The sequence below is a fragment of the Antechinus flavipes genome, chromosome 4 (assembly GCF_016432865.1).
Source record: "Antechinus flavipes isolate AdamAnt ecotype Samford, QLD, Australia chromosome 4, AdamAnt_v2, whole genome shotgun sequence".
Lineage (NCBI taxonomy): Eukaryota > Metazoa > Chordata > Mammalia > Dasyuromorphia > Dasyuridae > Antechinus > Antechinus flavipes.
Window position 1 is genome coordinate 239,088,489 of NC_067401.1, and position 8,359 is coordinate 239,096,847.

General features: G+C 37.2%; 1 long non-coding RNA gene across 1 annotated transcript; it reads left to right on the forward strand.

The window, feature by feature from the left end:
- Positions 1-1,399: 1,399 nt before the first annotated feature.
- On the forward strand, positions 1,400-5,549 carry LOC127559406 (uncharacterized). The gene is made up of 2 exons (XR_007953122.1): positions 1,400-2,973; positions 4,718-5,549. It is a non-coding gene; the product is annotated as an uncharacterized LOC127559406 (long non-coding RNA).
- The last annotated feature ends 2,810 nt before the right edge of the window (positions 5,550-8,359 follow it).

The following is an 8,359-nucleotide window of genomic DNA, read 5'->3' on the forward strand; positions in this document are numbered from 1 at the left end:
ATATTTTAACCATCTGTCCCTTGAAATACGTATGTACCACCCAAAGAAAGAACACTGGGAAATGAATGTAAACTGTTTGCATTTTTGTTTTTCTTCCTGGGTTATTTTTATCTTCTGAATCCAATTCTTCCTATGAAACAAGAGAACTGTTCAGTTCTGCACACATATATTCTATCTAGGCTATACTGTGACATATTTAACATGTATAGGACTGCTTGCCATCTGGGGGAGGGGGTGGAGGGAGGGAGGGGAAAAGTTGGAACAGAAGTGATGCAAGGGATAATGTAAAAATAATTACCCAGGGATGGGTTCTGTCAATAAAAAGTTATTTAAAAAAAAAGAAGCAAACAAAAAAGATACATATGTACCAGTGTTGTTAATTCTGACTCCCTATGTTCTTGCACTAGCATTTTCCAGTTGGGCTCAAGAAATCCTTGTGGCTAGCCTCAAAAATCTGTATTTGTCAAATTATTAAAGCAATATGTTTTTTAAAATACTTCTTAGCTGTTTAAAAAAATTTTTTTATTATAGCTTTTTATTTACAAGATATATGCATGGGTGATTTTTCAGCATCGACAATTGCAAAACCTTTTGTTCCAACTTTTCCCCTTCTTCTCCCCACCCCTTCCCCCAGATGGCAGGTTGACCAATACATGTTAAATATGTTAAAGTATAAATTAAATACAATGTACGTATACATGTCCAAACAGTTATTTTGCTGTACAAGAAGAATTGGACTTTGAAATATTGTATAATTAGCCTGTGAAGAAAATCAAAAATGCAGGAGGACAAAATAGAGGGATTGGGAATTCTATGTAGTGGTTCATAAACATCTCCCAGAGTTCTTTAGCTGGGTGTAGCTGGTTCAATTCATTACTTTAAAGCAATATGTTTAGTGTGGAAAGTGGAGTTTCAGATGGCCTAGAACCAAAGACAGAATCAGCCATATCTTAAAGTTGAATAGATTTAATGGCACAGGTTGAAGGTTCCTAGCTGAATAGTCAGGGGAGACTGAAGCTAGGAGGACTCTATGGGGTCTATTGTTTTTAATATTTATCTGTGTAATGGTAAAGCCTGTGGATGTCTTCTCAGAAAAAAAATTTAAAACATAAAATCCACATTTTTATTTTGTTAAATGTAAAGAAGGAAAGAAAGAAAGAGAGAGAGAAAGAAAAAAAGAAAGGAAGAGAGGAAAAAAGAAAGAAGGAATCAAGAGAGAGAGAGAGAAAGAAAGAAAAAAAGAAAGAATAAAAGAAAGAAAGAAAAAAAGAAAGAAAGAAAGAAGGAAGGAAGGAAGGAAGGAAGGCAGGAAGGAAGGAAGGAAGGAAGGAAGGAAAGAAGGAAGGAAAGAAGGAAGGAAAAAAAAGAAGAAGAAAGAAAGAAAGAAAGAAAGAAAGAAAGAAAGAAGTAAAGAAGAAAAAGGAAGGAAGGAAGGGAAGGAGGAAGAGAGAAAACCATGTCCATAGAGGCCAGGTCTACACTATATGGGAATAGAAACATTATTATAAACCAAAGTTTGTAAACAGGATATGAATTTTTAAATTAGAGGCAAGAATGTGCTGGTAAATATTTAACAACTAGGTCTTTAAAAAACACTAATTACACTTTTAAATTTAATCTGAATTAGTAACATTTTCTGTATCACTTTCTTAAGTATAGCCTATTAACAAAACAATATATTAAACCCTGATTTGTACTATTTGCTTATTTCTGAGTTGTTAAATGCTTGCACTGAAATTTTAAACAATTTTGTCAAGTCAGCCTTAGTGACACTTCTAGATTAGAGCAAATGTAAATTTTGGGACTAGAAGCAATGAATGATACTAAAATTAACAACATAATTTAAGGGTGTGTCTGAATAGACATGATCAAAAGTCAGACTTCCAGAGTTTGATAAGAATTTCTTCACTGTGTGTAGAGGGTCACAGTCAGTAGAGGAACTCTGGGTGAGGTTTAAAATGCTTTAGCCCAGAGGGAACCTGCTGACAATGTCTAGTTTGGCTCCCCATCTCCCTTAAGGGCTCTCAACCTTCCTGAGACGTCAGGAGGCAGTGACAACCTGTGTAAAGATTGAGGCAGAATGATACCAGGTGGAAATGATACTAGGTAGCAAACTGCATAGCAAGTTGTTTATATGGTCCCACATGAGCAGTGCTGTTTTTGTTACATTATATAAAGGGGATAGTCCTTGAAATAAACAGACTCCATTTTTCCACCATCCTCAGGAGTCCTGTCTCATCACTTCTCCACTAGGAAGGCATATTTTAATCACTCTGGTGGGGGGACTCTAGAAAGCAACAGTACATTTTGCCACCCCAACTTGGGGGCTCTGGAAAGCAGGACACAACATCTGGTGCCCAAACATGGGGCTTTAGATGAAGTCCTATACATATCAGCTCGATTGACACAATTAACCTTTACTCTTGAAAAGTCAGGGAGAGTGACCACCCTTTGTTCTAAAACAAAAGAAAACGGGAGATGTTATGGGCCAGAACTCTTGAAACAAAGGATTCTTACAAGGTGCTAAGTCAGTGGAATTGATAGATACAATGGTTATCTAGTTTAGCATGGTTCAGTATGATTGATTTAATCTTACAACAAATAATGATTTTCTAGTGATATAAAGATTGGTTTATACTCAGTGTAGAGCATATAAACTAGGAGCCTTAGCCAGGATTCATTTGGAGAGATTCAGAGGGCAGAAAAGACAGCTAGGAGCTCAAGCTCTCAGAACCAAGGAGAGAGAGATAGGCCTCTAAGAAAGCTAAGTGGGACTCAGGAAAGGAGACAAGACTTTGAAAGAGATAAAGGATTTGGACAAGGATTTGGACTTTAACCCCTGGCTACTTGTGTGGTGATTACTCTGACTGAAAGGAAGGCTGCTCCCAGAGACCTCAAGAAAACCGAACCAAGGAGAACAGTACATTTTGATGCCTGAATGTGGGACCAAGAACCTACATCTGTGAAATTAGGGTGAGTACAAGAAGAAAATTTTGGAAAAGGTTAAAGTAGTATTCCAGTTAAAATGGGACAAATGTTTAGAAAGGAGATTTCTCCACTGCAAGGAAAATTTGTTGAAAGCCTGGTTAAAGTTATGAAAAATCAAAGTTTCCTAGTGATATAATGATTGGTTTATACTCAGTGTAGAGCATATAAGCTAGGAGCCTCAGCCAGGATTCATTTGGAGAGATTCAGAGGGCAGAGAAGACAGGCCGGAGTGCAAGCTCTTGGAACCAAGGAGAGAGATAGGTCTCTAAGAAAGCTAACTGGGCCCCAGGAAAGGAGACAAGACTTTGAAAGAAATAATAAAGGAGGACTTTAGCCTCTGGCTACTTGTATGGTGATTACTGAACTGAAATGAAGTCTGCCTCCAGAGACCTTTCCCCTCTCTCCCCCCCCCTCCCCCTCCCCCCCCACTCACCAAATAAACAAAAGAACATTACAAGCAGAGTTCGGTGGAGAAGTCCCTGTGACCCAGAAGATAAGTATAAAAATAGGCAAATGGGAAGAATCTGTAAAGAATAGTCTAGCCATTTTCATTTTTCAGCCAAAATGGGGCAGATACTAAGAAAAGAGCCCCCTACCATTCAGGAAAGTATGAAGAATGTGTAATTAGGTTAATAGAGAAGTAAAGTTTGTTGGTAAGTCAGAGGCAAATCACTGGGTTCTTAAACTTATTAGAGTAGATGCCTTCTTGGCTCTCTAAGGAAAAGAGATTAGAGCCAGAGATGTGGAAAATAGTGGGAGAACAACTAATCGAATATAACAACGTTATGATCCTGACTCAATTCCCAAAGAAACATTCCTTATGTACAATTGGCTTTAAAGAATCTCACAAATTTAAAACAAGGAAAGATTTTAATATGAATGGCCAGTCAAGGAAGTGTGACAAGAAAAAACCTGAGGGGGATGGTACTGGAAGGTAGTTGGAAGGCATGGCTAAGTTAAGTACCTCAAGTACCCAGATAATAAGCCTAAAGAATATGGTGCTTCTTATCTCCACAGCTAGGTTTCACTTCTTCCAACACTTGCACTCTTAAGGTATTCCGCATATCCTGATCTTCTTCCCTCAACTCTGCCTTTGTGATACCATCAGTAGCAGTGAAATTTGGCAAATGGATATGATCCATTATAAATCTTTTGGTCGTCTGTCTTTTATCCATGTTGTAGTAGAAACCTTTTCAGGATTTACTTTTGCAATACTAGTAGCAAAAGAGACAGCCTGAGTGGTCACTGAATTTCTCATACAAGTTTTGCATAAACTTGTTATGGGTATGCCACAAGCAATAAAAACAGATAATGGACCTGTATATGCTTCGAAACATTTTGTACACTTTTGTGCACAATATCAGATTTTACACACCCCTGGCATACCTTTTAATCCTCCAAGGATAGTCAATAGTAGAGAGGAGAAACTGAGACATCACAATGCTCCTCCAAAAAATAAAGGTGGGGGGGGGCACAGATAACCCTAGAGAACTCCTAAACTTAGCCATTATAGCATTAACTATACCATTAACTTTTTGATTTTTGATGGAGATGTACTGGCTCTGGCAGACAGCTTTTATAACCCACCAAAAGGGCAGTGTCCAGTGAAAGCAGCCCCACTATCTTTAGATAATTGTGGGGAGATGTGGAAACATCTAGAAAATGGTGGATGGAAGAGACCAGATAGATTAACAGCTTGGGGTAATAGGGTTTGCTTGTATCTCTACAGATGAAGAAGGAATCAGATGGGGCCAATGAGCTGTATCTGTTTTGTCCATCAGAGAGAGATGGAAAAAGAGAAGACCATTGAAACAAAGGAGAAGACTCAAGAAACACTGGGTGGTTTTGCTGACTGTGCCTACCACTGAAGGAGCCTGGCAGTTAACCCTTTGTGTACTCATGAACATCAAAAATAATTCTCAATAAGATTGATGCAGGACTTCAAAACCTGCAGGAATTGTTGGATTCCCTGAGACATGAAGTGATAGACAGTAGATTGTTTTTGACTATCTCTTCATTACTGAAGGAGGTATATGTGTGGCTGTGAATTGATAGTTATTTTTTATTTTTATTTTTTTACTCCTTTCTTCTGGAACTCATGGAAATCTTCTATAGTATTTTGGTTATTCATCTTGTTTGTTATGCTACTATTTGCTTGTATGATATTATAACTTGCCTGTGTGATTCCTTCCATGGTAACAGATTCAACCACTGGTATATACCTGCTTCAATCAAAACAAAAGAAATGATGAGATGTAGAGAGTCACAGTCAGTGGGGGAACTCTGGGTGAAGTTTAAGACCCTTCAGCTCAGAGGGAACCTGCTAACAATGTCTGGTGCAGCTCCCCATTTCCCCTAAGAGCTCTCAGCCTTCCTGAAAAATCAGGGGGTGGTGACAACCTGTGTTGAGATTGAGGCAGACTGATACCAGGTGGAAGAGATACCAGGTGGCAAACTGCGTAGCAAGTTTTTTATGTGGTCTCACATGAGCAGTGTTGATTTTGTTACATTATATAAAAGGGATAATTCTTGAAATAAATGGATTCCATTTTCCCACCATCCTCAAGAGTCCTGCCTCATTACTTCTCCACTAGGAAGAAATATTTTAATCACCCCGGTGTGGAGGCTCCAGAAAGCAACAGTATGTTTTGTCACCCCAACTTGGAGGCTCTAGAAAGCAGGACACAACAATTGTGTAGCACTTAATTTTCTTTAGGAATGTAGACAGTTTATAAGGAATATATAAATATAAATTGTTATCATGATTAGATGAAAATATGACATTCATTTTCTAGTTCATAATTTCAGTATATTTAAGAAATTCTTGGAACTGTTCTTAGGACTTTCCATAGTTCAGAAAACTCCTGATTTGGGACTTTTAACCCCCTTTCAATCTATAACCCTTATCCCTATACTGTAAATAAGCAGTCTGTAATATCTTTCAAATCAGGAATTATTCAGGATATATTGTAATTACAAAACTAGAGGACTGTTTGCTAGGAAAAAAGAGGATGACTAGGAGGGAAAAGAACAAAGGATAACTGATGAACAAATTCATGTGTTCCACTGATAAGTATGTGATGGCAAGATAAGACCCCTAGCATATTGTGAGACCATTTGTAGCACATTTATTAGAAGTCATGACAAAAAAAGACATTGGTATAAGAGTAAAAATAGGCTGTGTGCTCCACTCTACTACTAGGGAATTGTATATAAGTTATCTGTTGTTGCTTGTCCTTCATTTTTGAAGAGGACTAATTACATCATGATATTGGGGTATGAGTGATGTCTTGACTTATGCATGAATTAAATTTAAGTTGGGCAGAGTTGCATGAAAGTGTCAGCCTCAGTCTTTCTTCTAGTCATCAAAATCCAGTGGTAAGACAAAAGTCAAGATAATTGGCAATAGCCTGGGATGCAGAGAATGAACTTGTCATCTTTGATGTCTGACCAAACTCTAAGTATTCCTCAGTGCCTTCTTAAGCTGTCTTCTTGGTCTTTGGAATAAATGGTTCTCATTTATCCATTCTAATGAGGGAAGTCTTCATATACTTGGTGTAAATGTCCTTCTAACTTGCCAATGAGTTTGAGACTATTGATTACCCTCAACCGAGTTTAGCTCATCTGCTGAGACAATTTTACCTGGATGTGGCCTCTGTGCAAATTACAGCTTTTTGGAGCCACAAGTGAGAGTTGGATGATAGGTAAATACCAAGATTGATGAGCAGCCCTGAAAAGAGTTTGGTAACCTTTACCCCAGAGATTCTAGTTCTCTCTGAATGTTCCACATGCCCTAGTTGTTTTCTAATCTAATATTAATAGTTGATATGCATGTGAGGTTTTAAGGTTTGTCATGTACTTCACATATATTAATTCATTTAGTTCTCATAGCAATCCTATGAGGTCACTGCTGTTATTTTTTCTTTTCTTTTTATTTATTTGGATTTCTTTTCTTATCCTGTTTCATTTATTTATTTGTCCCAGTTATATGTAAAACAACTTTTTTGTTGTTAGATATGTACATTTATTTTTATATATTTCCATATGAGTCATGTTGGGAGAGAAAAATAAGAACAAAAAAGAAAAACCACAAGAAAAAAAAAACAAGAAAAAAAGTGTGTATGTGCTAATTTATTTTCAGTCTTCATAGTTCTCTGGATGTGCATGGGGTTTTACATCCAAAGTTTATTGGGATTGCCTTGGATCACTGAACTGCTGAGAAGAACCAAATCTATCATAGCTGATCATTAGACAATCTTGCTGTCTGTGTACACTGTTTCCTTGATTTTGCTTGTTTCACTCAGCATCAGTTCATGCAAATCTCTTCAGGCCTTTCTGAAATTAGCCTGTTCATTATTTTTTAAATAGAACAATATTATTCCATTCCTTTTATGTACCATAACTTATTTAGCTGTAACCCAATTGATAGGCATTTACTCATTTTCCCATTCTTTGCCACCACAAAAAGAGTTACTACAAACATTTTTGCACACGTGGGTCCTTTTTTTTCCCCTTTCCCTTTATGGTTTCCTTGGGATATAGACCTAGTAATGATATTGATAGATCAAAGGATACGCACAGTTTTATATTCCTTTGAGCAAATTGAGCATCCAATTTGCTTTCCAGATTGGTTGGATCAGTTCACAACTTCACCAACAATGCATTTGTCCCACTTTTACCATATTCTTTCCAATATTTATCATGATCTTTGCCTGTCATCTTAGTCAATCTGATAGGAATGAGGAGAAACCTCAGAGTTGTTTTAATTTGCATTTCTCTAATCAATAGTGATTTTTGATATGATTATAGATGGCTTTAATTTCTTCATCTGTAAATTGTCCCTTCCTATCCTTTGATCATTTATCAATTGAGGAATGACTTGTGTTCTTATACATTTGACTCAGTTTTTTATATATTTTAGAAATGGGGTTTTATCAGCTTGTAAAACAGCTTTCTGCTTCTCTTCTAATCCTGGTTGCATTGGTTTTGTTTGCGCAAAACCTTTTAAACTTAATGTAATCTATGTTATCCATCTTGCATTTTATAATGTTCTCTAGTTTTTGGCCACAAATTCCTCCCTTCTTTAAAGAGCTTATAAGTAAATTGCGTAGTCTCCTAATTTGCTTGTAGTATCACCCTTTACATATAAATTATGTACCCATTTTACTTTATTTTTTGTATGGGATGTCTATGCCAAGTTTCTGACATATTATTTTCCAGGTTTTTTCCCCCTGAGGCAATTGGGATTAAGTGACTTGTCCAGGATCACATAGATAGGAAGTGTTAAATGTCTGAGACCAGATTTGAACTCAGGTTCTCCTGACAGGGCTGGTGCTCTCTCCACTGCGCCACCTAGGTGCCCCTCCAGGTT